The 6,802-nt window shown below is 22.1% G+C and overlaps 1 long non-coding RNA gene across 1 annotated transcript in view; it reads left to right on the top strand.

The window, feature by feature from the left end:
• Window positions 1-3,756, top strand: part of LOC129607857 (uncharacterized) — a 27,862-nt gene extending 24,106 nt beyond the window's left edge. Inside the window, exons 2-3 of the long non-coding RNA XR_008696852.1 lie at window positions 1,754-2,164; window positions 3,070-3,756. This is a non-coding gene — a long non-coding RNA (uncharacterized LOC129607857). The remainder of the gene's footprint in view (window positions 1-1,753; window positions 2,165-3,069) is intronic.
• The last annotated feature ends 3,046 nt before the right edge of the window (window positions 3,757-6,802 follow it).

Genomic DNA, 6,802 nt, shown 5'->3' with positions numbered 1-6,802 from the left:
TCCTTTTTATATTTTAGCTGCAGTCAGCTCTAATCCATGATGATCAATCCTTGCAAATCGAATTACTTGATTCAGCCAGATTTGTACTTAATTTATTTCACATGTAATAATTTCCGCAACTAATTGTTGAGTGACGTTGTTGAATTGTTGAATTTTAGATGTTATTGTTTCCTCCATTCTAAAATGTCACAGATTATGTTCTAAAAATCTGAAATAATACATAAAATTTGAAAACTTAAATATTTTGTATAATTTTTCTTGAAAGTTATTGTTATCTTTTGTTACTTTACTTTAGAAATATTTTATAAAATTTTCTTGTTATCGTACGCCAGAACAACAAACAAATATTTTTTTGTAATAATGTGCATATATTTTTCACTTTAATTGCATATTAACTTCTTTTACTTACTTAATGTGTTTTGAAATATTATAAATTACTTTTTTACATCTTAAATGGAAACATTTTCCACATAAGGAATAAAATAGAGAGGATCCATCCAATATTTTTCATCCACATATTAATTATTTCAGTATATAGTTAATTAACAGCATCCTCAATTGCAAATTAAAAGATAGATCATGTAACATCAATTTACATATTATTATATTCCTTTCTAAAATGATAATATTATTAAATTCATATATGGGAAAACTTACTAAATTAATAAATTATTAAAATTAATTATAGTTAAAGCGAAATTGTTTTGAAAAATCTATCCTATTTACCTATGCCTTAAAAAGCAAAATTTTTGTAATAAAATTTGCAATTTTTTTTTCTCGTACACACTATTAAACATTATAGAACTTTAATCAGTTTTAATATAGTTTCAACATTAATACAATATGGAAACATGTAAAAATAATCTTAAAAGAAAATGGAATAAAAAAATAAATATAAAAGTAAAATAAGACCAGTGACCGACCACCCATTAAATTTATATTTACCATCAAAGCAATTATGCTATTATCAATTCCATTACTACTTTTACTACCATTATATGAAGATGAAAATTGATTATAATTAATTTTAAATTTTTATTATAATTATGCCTTCGTAGTCATTTTCTTATACTCATTCATCTCTTTAAAGGAAAAACTCAAGAAGAAAAATAAAATTAGCAAAACTAATTTTTATGTAAAATTTTTTATGTTAGCTAAAAATTTAATGCTAAAATTTTGAAATGAGCCTGACAAAATATAGTACTGATAAAATATGTTAGAGTGAGACAAGATGACTTGTAATTCTCATTATAAAATCATTTATTATCTTTTCGTTTTCGAAAGACCATCATCATACCAAAATAGATAATGTTAAGTACGTATAAGGTATTACGTATATGTATATGTGTATGTATGTGTATAAGAAAATTTTTACGAAAAAAGGTATTAAAGTAGCAGTTGATCCAAAATAATGATGATGTTATGTTATGTAATTTTAATTATTTCAATTTAATTTTTTATACAGATTTCCTTCTTTACTTTTTTCTTAAATTTATGTTAGTAAATTTTTGAGTTAATGTGGCTTTTACTAAAGAGTTACTTAATATCATTTTTGAATAAAATTGAATTATCCACTATTTTTATTTACAACTAAGTAAATTAAAACTGTGTATTATAACATATTTCATTAAGGTCTATTCTAGATCTTGAAATGGGCGTTAAAAATTAGAGAATATTTTCAAACTGTATATACATATATCTTCATTTTGTTGGTTGTATTAAATTATTAATATAAAATTTTTTTTTATTTCAGTTGTACGAACAAGACTATCCAGTAATTGAATATAATCGGTATTATAATGCGGAATGCTTATATAAGTTCCCAAAAAACCACCGTAAGAACTGTGAACGGAAACACCCTACAATATCAGGGAACAACATGAAATTAAATACATACATATATGCAACCTCTAATTTATGGGCACTATATAATAAAACACACGTTATATCACGTCGGTGGAACACCACATACCAATGTACAGTTTACAAAGGAAAATCTAGTCAGTATAAAGTATAAGATATTGAAAAATATAGGTTTTATAGAACCAACGGACAGAAAAGGACGAGAAAGTATTTATTAGAAGAGAAGAAGGCATTCGGCTTCCGCTCAAAATACCAAAAACTGGCAATTCTTGAGACGATCCTATTAAGCTTTTGGAACTCAGTATGTGGTATTTTCTTTTTCTTTTTTCTTTTTTAAAGATCTCTCTACCTCTTCTTCCTTTTTCTTCCTTGATACTAGATAAACTACAATTAATGAAATTATTTACTCAATTTTTTGTGAATTTTCTAACAATATAACGCTCTATAATTCACTTTTCTTTGTCCTCTATGCTCTATTTTAAGGGCATATAACAATCAAAATATTGAAATCGAACGCAAACAATATTTTCGTTTTATTTTCATATTTTGAATTTTATATTGTGTTTCTTATTGAACACGATTGCAAATTTTTGTACAATTCTTCAAATATACATTTTAATAAGTATAAGTAAGGTTTCATGACCTTTAATTTCTTAAAATTGCAAATTTTTTTTTTTATAATTTATTTTTATCATCTGTTACAAAACGCCATATATAATTAATAACTAATTTAAAAGTTGTAAAATTGAACTTCAAAAATTATTCAATTTTCTTTCCAACACAAGGTACTTATTATATTTACTTATTGTACTTAAAATAAATACTGCAGCATATTCCATAAATCGATGGTATTTTTGAAATTTCCTTTAAATAAAAAAAAAACAAGACAAAAAACCTACTTAATTATAAATGATTTTAAAATTTATTTTATCGAAATTTTTTATCATCGTAATTTTTAGATTTACTTCTTTTGCTTTCCATAAAATTTAAAATTATAAGGAAATTTTAATTTTTATTAAGAAAGGTGATCTATGTGAGAAAATATATGAAGAGAAAACAACACATAAAATTAATAAGCAGTTAAAGAAACTCTAAAATAAACTTACACTATACAAACATACTTAATATAATTATGCATATTAATTTTAAATTAACCAAAATATTCAATAAATTTCTATAAAATATTTATTATTTTTGTTACTTTAGCTATTGAATTATATAATAAAAGCTGGAGAAGTTTGAATGTTGGTGTTAATCTTCAATTATGTGATATACATATATATTATGACTATATTTCACATGGATAGATGGCAAATAACTACAATATTGAAAACTCTACTATATTATATTGGTTCATCCGAAGAACATTTTGAGAATTCATGCTCTATTATAAACGTATTTGAAGCATTTTGAGTAAGTACTTGCAACAGTAGTCACCGAATTTCGAACCAGTTTCACGCTGATGTGAATCAAGAACATTGATGAAGACTCAATTAGTCTTGAATCTAAAAAAAAATCTTTGCTGAGATTGTGATAATTATGAATCTTAATACAAATTTCCAAATATCCATTTCACTAAAGAATAATTATCCAAGCAATACAGCTCTTCTCTAATCAAATGGATTTGTTAATAAATAAAGCTGTCATATTTGGCTTGATTAGTTACCAGTGACATTACAACACATTGCTGATGCCCTCGAAAAATATTCTATTTGGTGTGATTTATGGATACTTGGCGTTATTGCTTATGAATAGGCTACAAATATGCATTTTTCCTGTATTTTGCTTTAAATTAAAAAATCAAACACTTAACAACTTAGCAATTCCAACTTTCCATAACATGAAATTATTATGAAACAAATAACAAATATTTAAATTTATTAGTTATTTTTGATTGACTTGCAAATTTTATAAAAATTAATTATTTATCAAACATTTATGTAATTTGTATAACGGAAACATTTTATTTATAACAATGTAATTGGTACTTTATTGATGGAAAAATCATTTTTGAATATAATGTGTAATTATATTTTTATTTTTATAAGAATTTTAATAGCTATGCTAATATAGAGTCAATATTTTTTTTATTTTTCCATCATATAATTTTATTTTTCAATTTATCCATTTCCTTATAACACTTTAAATTATCATAAATCATTTTTTATTGATTGTGAACTTAATTCATATTGTACAGGTACGAAAATTGTTTATCATTTACTTAAAATAGCAATTTGGAAATACAATTATATTTAAATTCGATGAAAACAAAAATAAAAAAATGAAATTAAAATTTTTTTTTATAAATATGGAAATTATGCCTTCAAAAATATCAAATATTCAATTTGTTTTCATACCTTTTATAGTTCAATTTAATATATGTAATTTAATATTGTTCTGTAATATAATATTTGGGCCTGTTTAAATGAATGTGCGTACAAAATTTCCAATTTTTGATATGTTATTTTTAGAGACTTCTAATTTTAATGAATATATTAAGATTAGTAATACTACATAATACATGTCTATAAAAGGTATTTGAAATCCTATATATATATTAATTTAAGTGCAAAAAACGTAGCTGAAAGTTTACAACATTATTATTGTGCCTGATTTATTGAATTGCAATAATTATCAAACAAATTTATTAAGAATTGGAAATTTTTTGAATTAATAAATCAAAATTGAACATTTGAATAAATATTTTGAAAATCTGAAATTACAAGCACTTATGAGAATTTTGTGTTTACTCGTTATGCATCCGTTCTTAACTGTACTTGTTTCTTCCATTTAAATATATAACTGTTAAATATATGTACATGATTATTAAACAAACATGACTGTTAAATATACATAAATAATAGTTGTATAATAATTAGTTAATTTATTAAATTATATAAACCAATACAATTAGTATTTTAAAATAAGTAATATTTTCAAAATGTATTTTTAACCCATGTTTTTTTATTGTATTATATTCAGGGAAATTATTTAAAATATAACTTGTAAATTTAAAAGTAGTGTGTTTGTAAAATTGAACTAATCTTATGTAATAGCATAAGTAAAATACCAAATAAGATTTTTAAACAAATTAATTTTTCTTTTAATAGGAAGCAAAATTATTAACAATTTTTATTTAAAAAAAAACAACAGTATTTTGTATCAAATATCAATTAGCGTATTTCTACTTTCAAATTCGAGTTTATCAAAAAAAAATTTATTCAGTTATAACGTTATACATTTTCATTTTTCATCTAAGTATTATAGATAGACGCGTATAATTGGAATATTTTTTTTTTTCAAAAAATAATTTTCTCATAATTTATAATATTAAATCTATTTTGGTTTTTTTTTTTTCTTTTAAAATTTTACAATTTTTTTCCTTTTTAATTTTAAAGACAGCCGGAGTCACTATAAACACTATATAGATAAAAGTTATTAAATATTATTATTATTCAATAGTCCTATTAAATTATATGTAGATATTTACATAAAACTATGTAGAAATAATAGAAAAAAAAAATAGTAAAACTCCTTTCACTTAAATGAAAGTGAAGATGAGCGTTAAAGTTTTAGTTAATAAAATCACGTAATAAGTAAATAGAGTTGTATAAATTTTTACAAAATATTTAAAAAAAAAAAAGAAGAAAAACCAAGAAAAATGGAAAATTTGACATAAATAAAATAACAAGTGAAATATTTGTCTTTAAAGAGATGAGGAAAACAATTTTATTAAAACAAGAAAAATTAATCTATCTATAAGATGAAAATCATTAAAGTATATATACTCATAAAAAATCAAATAAATAAGAATTAATTTTATATTTGGGCTGTAGCTAGATCTATAGTCTATCATCACCTAAATATACTTGTATTATTATATAGTATATGAATACTATATTAGATATAAATGTGTTTATACATAATAGTTACAAAACATTCTCTTATTTATGTAAATTGATTTCGTATCTATAAAATGATAATATATTCGTACACTGTACCCACCTGCCTATCTACATTATAAAATAAACTTATATATTACAATTATATATTTGCTGGATGATTTATACCTGTTTATCTTCACTTTTTTTCTATAATTTTTTCTCTTAATCTTTATTAATAAGCCATATTAAATGTTCAAATTGCTGTTAACTTTTGTTTTTAACGAATAAAACTATTATTCTTATATAATAATAATTATTGTTGTAACATTATTACAATATTTTCTATGTATATGCAATAAAAAAAATTAAAACGAAATGAATCGAGTTATATCTGATCTATAGAAATGATAATATATAAAAATCTTATTTTATATTTTATTCTCTTATTTAAAAAAATGAGATCTTAACTATTAAAAACCTTAAAGTTACATTTTTTTGGCAAATGGGAGGTGTATTTATGTCTAATTACTGCTTTCATTGCGGGCGAAAATAATTAAAAAAACTATTGACTATAAGTTAATATTCATGTTTAAATTAACTATTTCTAAAACAATTAATGGAAATCATATAATATACAGTATGTAAATAAAGAATGTCCTAAATAATAACGATTTTTGTTAGAACTTGTTATTTTACTAATTTTTACTGAATAAAATATAATTACAATGAGGGTCCATATGTTAATTATTACACAACTTTATTCTTTATTATATCAAAAACTATTCTAACAATGCAATGCAGGAATTTTGTGCAACCGAATTTATTGTACACATGATAGATAATTATAATGACATCATTATGCTCATGACGCATTTTTATAGTAATCACATCTCTAATAGCAACGCTATTCGAACTACAGTAATCTAATTTAACATGAACTATTTTTTTAGATATGACTACTATTTTGAAAATTGAATTAGCAATTAAAATTATACTATAATTTGAAGTGGTATGTAGTTCTCATGCTATTTCTATAATTAATAATTCGTGCAAAT

Source organism: Condylostylus longicornis, unplaced genomic scaffold (genome assembly GCF_029603195.1).
Source record: "Condylostylus longicornis isolate FDR11 unplaced genomic scaffold, ASM2960319v2 ptg000030l, whole genome shotgun sequence".
NCBI lineage: Eukaryota > Metazoa > Arthropoda > Insecta > Diptera > Dolichopodidae > Condylostylus > Condylostylus longicornis.
Note: the sequence above shows the minus strand (reverse complement) of the source record. Positions and strands in the feature narration are given on the sequence as shown.